Source organism: Pan paniscus, chromosome 1 (genome assembly GCF_029289425.2).
Source record: "Pan paniscus chromosome 1, NHGRI_mPanPan1-v2.0_pri, whole genome shotgun sequence".
NCBI lineage: Eukaryota > Metazoa > Chordata > Mammalia > Primates > Hominidae > Pan > Pan paniscus.
Window position 1 is genome coordinate 80,403,200 of NC_073249.2, and position 13,937 is coordinate 80,417,136.

General features: G+C 34.9%; 1 protein-coding gene across 6 annotated transcripts in view; it reads left to right on the forward strand.

Annotated features, from left to right (window-relative positions):
- Positions 1–13,937, forward strand: part of NME7 (NME/NM23 family member 7) — a 229,686-nt gene that overhangs the window by 1,790 nt on the left and 213,959 nt on the right. For 2 of the 6 annotated variants that reach the window (XM_055111838.2, XM_063604075.1), the window contains exon 1: positions 3,162–3,278. The exons of the other annotated variants lie outside the window; for them this stretch is intronic. The gene's annotated coding sequence lies outside the window, so the exon portion shown is untranslated. Of the gene's footprint in view, positions 1–3,161; positions 3,279–13,937 lie in introns of those variants that run through there. 6 annotated transcript variants of the gene reach the window in all.

Genomic DNA, 13,937 nt, shown 5'->3' on the forward strand with positions numbered 1-13,937 from the left:
ATTATTTTTACTTATATCAAACAGACAAAAGTCTTTTGTCTGGCTTCTTTAATGGCTTCAAGAAAGTTGTTCTTGCTTAAGTTTCTAATGGCCTTTTAAATACCAAATACAGTAATTACTTCTCAAAATTTACATTACTTAGTCTCTTTGTGACAACTGAGGTTCATAGTCATTAATTCCTTTTACTGGCTGTGCCTGGTTTTTGAATGTCATTCTTTGGAATTAACTCCTTGATTACTTTCATTTCTTAGTCTAGACATTTTCCTTGGGTGATTTTGTCCACTCACATGGATTCTACTAACACCTTTGATTTTGCTTCTAAATTTCAATTTTCCTCTCAGATCTACTAATGCCTAACTCAGTTGCTTCCTGGACACATCTGTCTCAAAGGTCCTTCAAACTTAATATGACCAAAACTGAACTTGCTATCTTTCCTCCTGGTTTCTCCTATTTTCACCAAGTTAAATAATGCTACTACTATATTATAACCTAAACTAGAAATCAGAGTTATCCTACATTCCTCCCTCTTCTATTTCTCCCATATTCAGTTGTTCACTAGATCAAATTTTAGTTTGTCATCTCCTCATTTCGTGATTATTTTAATAGTGACTTTTACAGTCTGGTCTGGAAATTCTCCAATCCATTATTTTCTCTGCCACAAGAAGGAATTTTTAAAAACCCAACCTGTTGATTTACTCACCTCCTTAAAACTCTAGATTCCCTATTTCCTACAGTAAAATGTCTAGAATGGCACACAAGTTCCTCCATGAACAAGCACTTTTCTGTCTAGCTTTTGCCTTTCCCTTTCCATACTTAAAAAAAAAAAAATTCTCTTGCCTTTTAGCTACTTGCTTTTCATTGAACATACCAAGCAACTTCAAACTGGTAGTATGCCTCCTCTTTCTACTTTGCACTTGCAATTCCTTCTACACAGAATACTTGCACCCTCTTGTTGCTTGCCAAACTCTTATTTATTCTCCTATTACAGGCCAACGTGTTCTTCTTACCCACTTTCCAGAAAGGCCAAACATTGAGAATGCAGGAGTTGCAGCAGAGAAAGAGTTTAATGGAGGCAAGGCAGTTGAGTGGAAGGATGGGAAATATTTCTAAAATCCGCCTCCCTGACAGCTTGGAAGTTGTGGTTTTCAAGGATAATTTTGTGGGCAGGTTGGTAGGGAATGGGCGCTGCTGATTGGTTGGGGATGAATTTATAGGTGTTTCCAAACTGTCTTCCTGTGCTGAGTCAGTTGTCTAGGTGAGAGTCATAGGACTAGTAGAGTCAGTTTCTTGGTATGAGGCATGTATCTGGGTGGCATCAGGAGGTTTGCCAGAATGCAGAAGCCTGAAAAATATCTCAAGACCAATCTTAGGTTTTACAATAGTGATGTTATCTAAAGGAGCAATTGGTGAAGTTACAAATCTTGTGACCTCTGGCTACATGACTTCTGAATAGTAAGAAATTATAGAAAAGCAAGGAACAGTAGCTGGTTATTGCTTACCTATGCCTATATTTTAGCAGATTTTAGGTCCCTCCCATAATCCTAACCTTGCGGCCTTCTATTAGTCTTACAAGGCTGTTTTAGTCCCTAGAGGGGGTCAGTTTTGGAAGGGACTATTACCATCCTTGCTTCAAAGTTAAACTATAAATTTCTCCCATAGTTAGTTTGCCTATGCCCAGGTATGAGCAAGGGCAGTTAGCTTTGTGAGGTTAGAAGCAATATGGAGTCAGTTAGGTTAGATTTCTCTCACTGTTATAATTTTTGCAAAGGTGGATTCACTTCCAGACCCAGTATAGGTGTCTCTTCTGTGATGCCTTCCTTCCCTACTCAAAGAGGGTTGAGTCAAGTCAGGTGCGGTGGCATATGTGTGTAGTCCCAGCTATTGAAGAGGTTGAGGCCAGAGGATTGCTTGAGGCCAAGAGTTCAAGGCCAGCCTGAGCAACATAGCGAGACCTTGTCTCTAAAAAAGTATAAATAAATACAAATTTAAAATCTATGCAGATATTCAGAGCTTTCCCCTCCACACTGTGAAATCAAGAAAAAAAGAAAAAGAAAGAGGTTGGTTGTTCATTCTTTTTGTCACCATTTTATGTAGTATACATCTCTCCTATTGTACTTGCCTCATTCGGTTGAAATTATTTGTTTATAGATCTTTCACTCTTACTAAAATGTGAACTGTTGGAGGAATTCATGCTTATGTTGTTCACAGTATTGCCTAGATCATATTAGGCACTCAAATGTTTGCGGAATGAATACAAAATAAGAAAGAATGCGCTAAGTGGTCTGAGAGAATACAAAGTAATTGGGGGCAAATTGTACAATTGAGTCCCTGCTTCTCAGTCAGAGTCAGAAAAGTTGTCATGAAGAAAATGGAATAGAATTTCAATAGTTAGAATTCTATGACCTGTGCAATGGCATAGGGAGGTAGAGAGTGACATTTGCTCAATACTGTTTTTGTTTTTTGCCTGTCTTACATTATGTTATCAAACTTCCCAGGAATGCTAAGGGCAATGAATGAACTCCTGTTCCCACTCCTCCTGCCGGGATTGCAGGCTGGGGCTCTTTCAAATTAGGTGGTCAATGAAGGCATCTCTGTGGAAAGAACTTTTATATTGAGACCTGCATAATATAATACAAAGTGCAGTGATCTGGAGGAGTCCAGGCCACGCTAACAACAAGATCAAATACCCTGAGGCAGAAAAGAGATTGGTATATTTTAGGAACTTATGGTTCAATGTAATAAAATAATAGAAACTGGGTGGTGGGATGGTGCAGGGGTGGCTGCAGTAGGGAAAATATGGTACAAAATACCATGAAATGTGGTTAGGGAGGTAGGCAGAGGCCAGACCACACGTATACGTATAGCAGTGTTTCTCAAACTGTACCTGATGACTCATTACTCAAATTTGTGGTATGTAGCCAGCATTAAAAAGATGACATAAAATAGCAACTTAACATATTCACTACATGTTGTAAGGGTAACGTTCATGAACTTTTGTTTAATTGTATATGTATTGGATGTGTACTGGATTCTGATGTAAAATATATTTCTTACTGTGAGTCCTGATCCACAAAGTTCAAGACACAGGGTACTTTGAATAATATATACTTTATTTGTTTTATCTTATTATTATTTTTATTTATTTATTTTTTTTGAGACAGGATATTGCCCTGTCACCCAGCAGGAATGTAGTGGTGAGATCATGGCTCACTGCAGCCTCAACCTCCCAAGTTCAAGTGATCCTCCAGCCTCAGCCTTCCGAGCAGCTAGGATAATAGGTATGTGCCATGATGCCCAGCTAATTTTTTTTTTTTTTTTAGAGACAGGGTCTCACTATGCTGCCCAGCCTGGTCTTGGACCCCTGGGCTCAAGTGATCCTCCCACCTTGGCCTCTCAAAGTGTTGGGATTATGTTTATGTTAGCCACCACGTTCAGCTAATATATAGTTTAAAAGGCAAAATAGTTGAAATCTCAAGGCCTGCAGATATTCTTATTCCTCTTTTGATCTAGTGAAAACGTTCTTGTTGTGTGGAAGATACAGCTTTGAATTAACAAAAGCCTAAAATTGGCTAGAGTAAAATTCTCAAGTTTCTTTGTGCATCCAGATCACTCTCCTCCATATTTGCCATCAATCATTTATGAGAAAGAACAGGCCTAAGAAACATGTCCCTTCTCTGTGTTCAGTCTAGCCACTGTTGTATGTATTGCAGCAAAGGATTATGGCCTCTCAATAAGCAGCTGAAGATGGAGGTTGTTTGCTCTGTTGGTGAGGCTTCCTGAGCACTGCAGTTTATCTAATCAGCTTCTGTCTTCATCTGCTTTGTTACAGTTGAGGCTTCCAAATTCTGGAATCACCTTTATATTGTGAAGCAGAGATAGGGAACCATAGTTTAGCATGTTTCTCATACACCTCATTTAAGATGAAGCGTATGCTGGACTCATCAATTTCTTTTATGTATTATAAAGAGGACAGAGAAGGTAATTCTAAGATACATTTGACAAAGATATTAATATTATGTATCTTCTAAAATATAGCATTTATTGGAATATCATTACTCCAGATGAACTGTTAGTGTAAGAAAGGACTTTAAAGATTATTAGCTATGTTCCATAAGAACTAATCTAAACCTTTGAAGTAAAATGTCTCAAAGTTGTTTGTTTGTTTATGTATTTATTTATTTTTGAGACACAGTCTCACTCTATCACCCTGGCTGGAGTGCAGTGGTGTGATCTCGGGTCACTGCAACCTCTGCCTCCTGGGTTCAAGCGATTCTCCTGCCTCCACCTTGTGAGTAACTTGGATTACAGGCATGTGCCACCATGCCTGGCTAATTTTTGTGTTTTTAGTGGAGACAGGGTTTCACCATGTTGGCCAGGCTGGTCTCGAACTCCTGACCTCAAGTGATCCACTTGCCTCAGCTTCCCCAAGTGCTGGGATTACAGGCATGAGTCAAAGTTGTTTTTAACAGAGCTTTCAAAGACAGTTTCATAATTACTGAAGAACAAAATTTTATTCCATGAAATGAAATGCTTTTCAGTTTCCAACTTTATGACGTTTCTCCTAATAGCTTTTCTGGTTTTGTTTTTAGCACCTGCCTTTTTTTTTTTAGACAGAGTTTTGTTCTGTCGACCCGGCTGTGGAGTGCAGTGGCGCGATTTCCACTCACTGCAACCTCTGCCTCCTGGGTTCAAGCAATTCTTGTGCCCCAGCCTCCCGAGTAGCTGGGACTACTGGCGCATGCCACCACGCCTGGCTAACTTTTGTATTTTTAGTAGAGACGGGGTTTCGCCATTTTGGCCAGGCTAGTCTCAAACTCCTGATCTCAGGCCATCTGCCTGCCTCGGCCTTCCAAAGTGCTGGGATTATAGGCATGAAGCTTGGCACCCAGACAGCATCTGCTTTTTATTCATCCAGAATTCCTTTTGTTACTTGAATTGCTGATTTGGAAGAATTGCAGTTCCAAAGATCCACAGGATTTTATTTACAAAAAATGAATCAGAAAGCACAGGGCATAAATTGCAGATATGAAACTCTTAAAAGTTTATTTTCCTATATATTGTATTACAAATGCAGTTTAGAGCCTGTTATATTCTTGTTTAGTAGGAAACAGTGGTATTTGGAGAACGGAATAGTAAGTGGTTAATATAATGCCATAATTTTTTTCAGGTAGCTTTTTATTTATTTTTGCTTTCCTTTTTCTGCCTTTTTATTCCCAATTCTTTCTCATTCACCAGTTATTCTTCTATTCGAGAAAGTATTTATTGAGTACTTTCCATATACTGGTAACTGGTGGGTATACATTGATTAATAAGATAGCACACAGTGGCCCCTACCTCCTGGAATTTATGGAGAAAAACAGATATTGGAAAATAAATTACAAGTATAAGTTGGATTACAAAAGAAAAATGACAAGGTGAGGTGGAAGTTAGTAATAAAATAGAGTGATCTGAACTAGCCTGGGGTGGTGAGGGAAAGTCTCTTTGATGATAAAACTCTTTAATTGTTTTTTTCCTTAGTTTGAGAGAAAAACAGTTTACATGAATAAATAAATGAATGATGACCTCATATGATGATAAGTACTATGAGGAAAATTAAACTAAGTAATGCAATATTGGTTGGTTCCAAGAGCAAGTAGCCTTGAGTAGGACAATCAGGGACGGTCCTCATGAGGATGTGACTTTTAAGCTGAGATGTCAATGATAGAAAGCAGCTTGCCAGGTGAAACCTAGGAGAAGAGCATTCCAGGCAGAGTCAATAGTGAGCACAGAGGTGCATTAGAGGAACAGGAGGGAGCTAGTGTGGCTGGGGCCTAGGGAATGAGAGGACAGCTGGAGGAGAAGAGATCTGAGAGGCAGGAAGGAGCCAGGAATACTGAGACTTATGGAACTTGGGAGGGATTTTGGATTTTATTCTAAATGCAGTAGTATTATACATCTTATATATTTTACCTATTCCATCAAAATATTTTATTTTCCTTGGATTTGCCTTAAACTTTTGCCATATTAATTTGGTCTCTTGGTGCTTATTTTTATCTTATCTGTAAAATTTATGATCTTACAAGCTTTGGGAAATATTTTTCTGAGCTTCTTTTGTCTTTGAACTTCAGAGACTCCTAATTTCATCCCTTATAGTTGCCATTTCATAATTTATTTTCCCATTTCTGGACTTATTTTTTGTTTCTATAATATCTACTCTAAGGTGTGGCGAGCAGAGCTACATATTCCAGATGGGTATGCATTATAGTTTCAACATGGGAATTATGTTTGCTGCTGTGATCTTCACCTAGTACCTTTCTTGATGCTGCTATAGCGTATGATTGAAGTATCTTACTTTCCAGAAGTATCTCCAGCATTCCCAATGAACTTTGTATTCACATTTTTTTCAAAAACTGCCTAAACTTCTTCACTTCCAAAGTTGTCAATATTTAAAACTTTCTGTTAATTAGATGTGAGAAACTGTAGCTATTAAAATGTACTGCTTAATTCACATTTATTTTCTGATACTGGACACTTTGCCTTAATAAGTTGCTGTTGTTCTCTCTCCTGACTCATCTTATGTGCTGTGCCTTCTTCATATTTCTATACTCTTTAAAATGTATCTTCATATGCACACATAATGGCTCTAGAGCTCTCTGATAGATGTAAATTCAACTTTTATCCTTTGTTTTCCATAGTTTCAATATTTACATGATAAATATATATGCTATATATGTTTTATATATATTTATAAAGATATTTAACTTATTCTGTTGTAGAAATATAGGAAAATTACTTAGTCATTTTTAGAAATGAGAAAATATAAAAGTAAAAGTAATAAAATTACATTTATCTATAATAACACTGCCTGTATACAGTCGCTATTAATATTTTTGTGTAATATCCTGGTCACATATATACTCATACATATATACACACACACACAGAGATACATATCCTTTAAAATATGATTCTATTATATTCATTGTTTAGAAATCTGTTTTATCCCACTAATATATCTTTTGCATTTTTCCAGAATAGTTTTAAGAACTACAGCCAGCCCTGGGTAGCCATGGGTTCTGCATCCAGATTCAACCAATTGAGGATTGAAAATATTTGAAAAAAAAAATAACAATACAATGATAAAAAATACAAATAAAAACAAAGCACTATAACAAGTATTTACATAGCATTTGCATTGTATTAGGTGTTGTAAGTAATTTAGAGATGAATTAAAATATACTGGAGGATATGCATAGGTTATATGCAAATGCTATATCATTGTATGTAAGGGACTTGAGCGTCTAAGGATTCTGGTATCTGTAGGAGTCCTGGAACCAATCCCCTGCAAATACTGAGGGACAGCTCTACGTTTTATTCTTTCATTTACTCTGATTTAACCAATCCATTTATTAATTTGTTCTGTTAACACAATACTAACATATTTTTGCGAGCACATTTTTATAGACATCCATAATTATTTCCTTACAATAAATTAAAAAGGAAATAACTAGGTGTGAGAGGTCATGTGCATTTTTAGGCTTTCAATATATATTGCCAGACTACTCCCAAAATAGCTTTGTCAGTGAATACTCTGCTAGCAGTATACCATGGTGCCTGTTTCTTCTAAACTCTAAACTGGTATTTCTGTACATTACATACATATGTCTAACAATAGATTTGAACTTTTAATAAAACTGTCACCTGCTTTGCTCAGAATATTGAGAGAAATATAAATTACTGTATGTTCTATAGATGAAAGGCACTGTTAATACTTACCTACAATATTTCTTTGTAATTATTGTTTTACATCTATTATAAATTGTTAAAATTCAAGGTTTATTGTCTGACTGTAGTGAAGAATATTAAGTTGGCCTTTTTTTAACTATTATTTGTAGACAGATTTTCCAGTCCTCTCTTGTGTACTTATTTTCAAGATGTAGCTTGTTGAAGTACAAAAAACTGATGTAGAGCTAGAAATCTAAAATTTCAGTCTTTATTCCAGTCCTGGCTTAAGCACTTATGAGCTGTGTGTTATGTAATCTTTTTGGATAGTTATTTTCTCATCCATAAAATCAAAATAATACTTTCTGTTTAGATTACCTTAAAGCATTTTTTGTGAAGATCAAATAAGTTAATATGAAAGTAATTTATAAACTGTAATATACATATGAAATGTGTTATTTTCATATTAACCAGATTGCTGCCTAATGAGAAGATAGTTGAGGAAAATGGAAGAGATTAAAATATCAACCTTCAAAAATAAATATTTGAGGTTAATGGTGTTATGCAATTTTGTGGCTATTGAAAAATTTACTTTTATATATTAAATTCCCTCTTCCTAAATTTCTCTTATAGATTCATTTTCCTAATGGAAATAAGAAAAAGCTGGTAAAAGGGAGGGAAATGGCAGAGATTGGTCTTGAGACCAGTTTCAATAATTGTCATATACTTTTGTGGATAGGGGCAGCTAAACATCTGTGATATGTATTAAGCAGTTATTAGGTGTGAGATCCCTGAATATCTATCTACTCAATTTAAATGGATTAGCTGGGAACATTTACTTTTATTGCTGGTCATGTGAGATTTTATTATTCAGTAATTTGACTGTGAAAGTACAATGAGACCGTTCAGACCCAGTCTGTTTCTTGCCACTTAGACTCAGAAATTTGGCTCTGGAAAAACTGAAAATCCCTTCATCTAGTGGCAAGTACAGTTTTATCATTTATGTTAAACCATATTGCCTTTTAGGTACCTTATTGGATTTTACTGCATGCACTGAAATCTCTAAAAGGTGAATATCTGTCTATCTTAGATATCTGAATATTTTTCATAATTAAACATTTTCAAGTTTTTATGCAAAGAAAGAATGGCTTCTATAATATTATGATCACTTTTTCTAGCATTTCCACATAAAAATTAGTATTGGCCTGATGATTTTATCTTGTCTCCCAATACCCTTAACACCTAGGTTGTGGCATGCATTATTAGAACACTTTTAGAATCAAACTTGACATAATAAGCATTTATATTCAGATATAGAGCAGAGGCTCTTGAACTCATCTTTCTGCCCACTTTTGGGTTCTTGCAACATGCTATATATATGAGATACAAAGATGAACAAGACTAGATTTCTTTTTTAAAAAGCTCACAGTCTTGGAGGAAGAAAAAAGAGAAGAAGAGAAATACATGATACACTGTAACATTGTAATACTAACTTAGAGAAATTCAATTTCTTCATTTGTAAAATGAGGATAATAATAATAATAATACTAGTTCCCTTATAGGGATATTATTATAATTAAATGATAAACTGTTTAGCCCAATGCTTTATACACTGTAAGCATCCAATAAATGTTTGCTGTTATTACTGTTACTACTGCTGTTGTTATTTCCAAGTGTTAAGATAGAGACCTACTGAATGTGGGAACACAGAAGAGAGACTAATGACTGAAAGAATGCTAATTAAAAACAAGATTAGTCGACTTTACTGCTTTTTCTCTGCAATTTTTCATTCACTGAGCTTCAGGTTTTCTTTAACATGTGAATATGTATAAATCCAAAATTAAACTTATGCATATTAATGTCAACATTGATTCCCTAAAGTTACTGGAACGCATTTGGAAATGAAGTAGGAAACTCCGTCACTGTGGTTCATTCTTCAGGGTTCAGCCTAGTGTCCTGTACAATTAAGTGCTTCACAGATGCTGCCCCCTACCCCACTTTCTTTTAAACATTTTTGTTCATTGACCCAGATATCCCTTTGGGTGAGTTTTGAGAGGACACAAGATACACAGAGTTGGTGACTATTCAGAATTATTTGAGGTAGTTCTTATTCATATAATTTTTAAGCAATTCTTTTTGGTTTAGCCTTCTGAGATATACATTTTCAAAGTTTACATCTTTTTTTCCCCAATTTTACATACACTTCAGCTGCACTTGCTATTCCATTTGCCTGAAATGCTCCTCCACGTTTTTTTCAGATGTATGTTCAAATGACGCCTCATCAGAGAGGACTTCCTTGTCCACCTTTCTAAAGTAACACCTCCAGTTGCTCTCTGTCCGCCTACCAGCTTCACCTTCTTTTTTCACTTTAGCACCTGACAAAAAGCTTTGCAAATCTGCTATTGTAACGATAGTGCCTGACACTTAGAGAATGTTTTCTATTTTTAAAGGTATTTAAGATTCTTAACTAATTGATAGTGTCCTTGGAAGTAGGTATTGTATTTACAGAGAAAAGATATCAATATCATCAGGGAGCAGAAAGGCACATACATCCAAGGAAGAAAGATAATCCTCTGAAAAGATAGTTGAGAAGAAAGGAAGGTAACTTTCCACTGAATTTCCCTGCTAGTTACTTGGTAGAGACCAGGAGTGGACAAACAGTTTTGATCAAGGGCTGTTCACCTCTAGAGAAAAATCTAGAATTCTGGGTCAAAAGCAGTGGACTCTTTTATTCTGAGAGAGAGCTCTAGCTTCATTCATTCAACAATTATTTTTAAGTTTCTCTTGAGTGCCAGGCACTGTTCTGAGCAATCACTGACAAAGTCCCACCCTTATGGAGCTAAAATTTCTGGGGAGATGCAGAATAAACAAATATGTAGTATAATTTGAGGTTTTGATAAGTGTTATGGAAAAAAAATCAAACAAGACAGAGAGTGAGGAAGTTGGTATTTAGTTGACTGGTCAGAGAAGCCTCCTTACATTGCTGACATATGAGTGGAGACCTGAATGAAGTGATGATGTGGAGAGCCCTGGGAATCCTAGCCCTAGAGCTGTCTAGGTAGAGGAAATAGTACATCCAAAGACCCTGAGGTGGGAGCCTGCTTGGTTTATTTAGTAACCAGCAAGAAGGCCGGTGTAACTGGAGCAGAGAAGGTGAGGGAGAGGGTGGCAGAGGCAGGTGAGGCAGATGAGATAGAGGTAGCCTGAGACCAGATCATACAAGGCTTATGTGGCATGAAATCAGTCTTTTTTAAACAAAATTAAACAAAATTTTTGTGGGTACATAGCAGGTATATGTGTGTGTGTGTGTGTATAATATAGATCTAATATATCTAATATATATTATATATAAATATATAATATATAATAGATATATAATATATACAATATATTATATCTATAATATATCTATAATATATAATATATAATTATATTATATATAAAACATATAATATATAATACATAATATACATAATATATAATATATATTTTATTATATTTATTTTATATTATATTTATTATATATTATATTTATAATTATATATTATATTATATCTATTATATATATAATAGATGTGCACACACCTATATATATATATAACATATATATACACACCCATAGTATACTAGGTATGTGTATGTGTGTATATATGTATACATTTATATATACCCACTATATATAATATTTATAAATATATAAGTATATATTTAATACTTTAATATATAAGTATGTACATCAGATATTTTGGTACAGGCATGCAATGCATAATAAACATATTATGGAAAATTTGGTATCCATTTCCTCAAGTATTTATCCTTTGTGTTAACAATCAAGTTACACTCTTTTAGTTATTTTAAAATGTATAATTAAATTATTATTGACTATAGTCACCCTGTTATGCTATTGAATACTAGGTCTTACTCACTCTTTCTATTTTTTTCGTACCCATTAACCATCCTCACCTCCACAACCCCCTACTACCTTTCCCAGCCTTCTACTCTCTATCTCCATGAGTTCAATTGTTTTGATTTTCACATCTCACAAGTAAGGGAGAACATGCAATGTTTGTGTTTTTGTGCCTAGCTTATTTCACTTAACATAATGACCTTTAATTCCATTATGTTGTTGCAAATGACAGAATCACATTTTTTTATGGCTGAATAGTACTTCATTTGGTATATGTACCATATTTTCCTTATCCATTCTTTTGATGGACACTTAGGTTGCTTCCAAATTTTGACTGTTGTCAATAGTGCTACAATAAACATGGGAGTGCAGATATCTCTTTGTTGTACTGATTTCTTTTGGGTATAGACCCGGTGGTGGGATTGTTGGATTATAAAGTAGCTCTATTTTTAGTTTTTTGAAGAAGCTCTAAACTGTTCTCCATAGTGGTTGTACTAATTTACATTCCCAACAACAATGTATGAGTGTTCCCTTTTCTCCATATCCTTGCCAGCATTTGTTACTGCCTGTCCTTTGGATAAAACTTTTTAAAAATGGGGTGAGGTGATACCTCATTGTAGTTTTGATTTGCATTTTTCTCATGATCAATGATATTGAGCAACTTTTCATATCCCTGTTTGCCACTGGTTGTCCTCTTTTGAGAAATGTATATTGAGATCTTTTGCCCAATTTTTAGTCAGATTATTAGACTTTTTTCTTGTAGAGTTGTTTGAGCTCCTTGTGTATTCTGATTATTAATGTCTTGTTAGATGGTTAGTTTGCAAATATTTTGTCCCATTCTGTGGGTTGTCTCTTGACTTTGTTGATTGTTTCCTTTGCTATGCAGAAGGTTTTTAACTTGATGTGCCCCAATTTATCCATGATTGCTTTGGTTGCCTGTGCCTGTGTGGTGGTGTTCAAGAAATTTTTGCCCAGACCAATATCTTGGGAATTTTCCTCAATGTTTTCTTGTAGTAGTTTCATAGTTAGAGGTCTTAAATTTAAGTCTTTAATCCAAATCCATTTTGATTTTATTTTTGTATATGGCCAGAGAAAGGGGTCTGGTTCCATTCTTCTGCATATAAATACCCAGTTTTTCCAGTACCATTTATTGAAGAGGCTGTCTTCTCCAATATATGTTCTTGGAAACTTTGTTGAAAATGAGTTCATTGTAGATGTATGGATTTGTTTCAGGGTTCTCTATTTTGTTCCATTGTCTATGTGCCAGTACCATGCTGTTTTGGTTACTATAGCTCTGTAGTATAATTTGAAGTCAGATAATGTGATTTTTTTCAGTTTTCATCTTTTTGCTTAGGATGGTTTTGGCTATTCTGAGTCTTTTATAAATTTTAGGATTGTTTTTTCTATTTCTACTCTTTGAAGAATGTCATTGATATTTTGGTAGTGATTGCATTGAATCTGTAGATTGCTTTAGGTAGTATGGACATTTTAACAATATTGATTCTTTCCATAAACATGGAAATCTTTCAATTTTTTAGTGGCTTTTTCAATTTCTTTTATCTGTGTTTTAAAGTTTTCATTGTATAAATCTTTCACTTCTTTTGTTAATTCCTATGTATTTTATTTTGTTCATGACTATTGTAAATAGGATAACTTAAAAAAGGTTTTTTCAGATTGTTCACTGTTGGCATATAGAAATGCTACTGATATTTGTATGATTTTGTATCCTGCAACTTTACTGGATTTATCAGTTCTAAGAGTCTTTCGGTGGAGTCTTTAGGTTTTTCCAAAGGTAAGCTCATATCATCTGCAAACAAAGATGCTTTGACTTCTTCCTTTCCAATTTGGATGCCCTTTCTCTCACCTGATTGCCATAGCTAGGACCTCCTATGTTGAATAACAGTGGTGAAAGTGTGTAACCTTGTCGTGTTCCGGATCTGAGAGGAAATGCTTTCAGTTTTTCCCCTTTCATTGTGATACTAGCTGTGGGGCTGTCATATGTGGCTTTTATTATGTTGAGGTGTGTTCCTTCTATATCCAATTTTTTGATGTTTTTAACAAGAAGGGATGTTGAATTTTATCAAATGCTTTTTTGGCATCAATGGAAATGATTGTATGGTTTCTGTTCTACATTCTGTTGATATGATGTATCACATTGATTGATTTGCATGTGTTGTACCATCCCTGCATCTCAGGGATAAATCCCACTTGGTCATGATGAATGATATTTTTAACGTGTTACTGAATTCAGTTTTCTAGCATTTTTGAAGATTTCTGCATCAATATTAGAGATATTGTTCTGTAGTTTTCTTTTTCTTTCTTTTTTTTT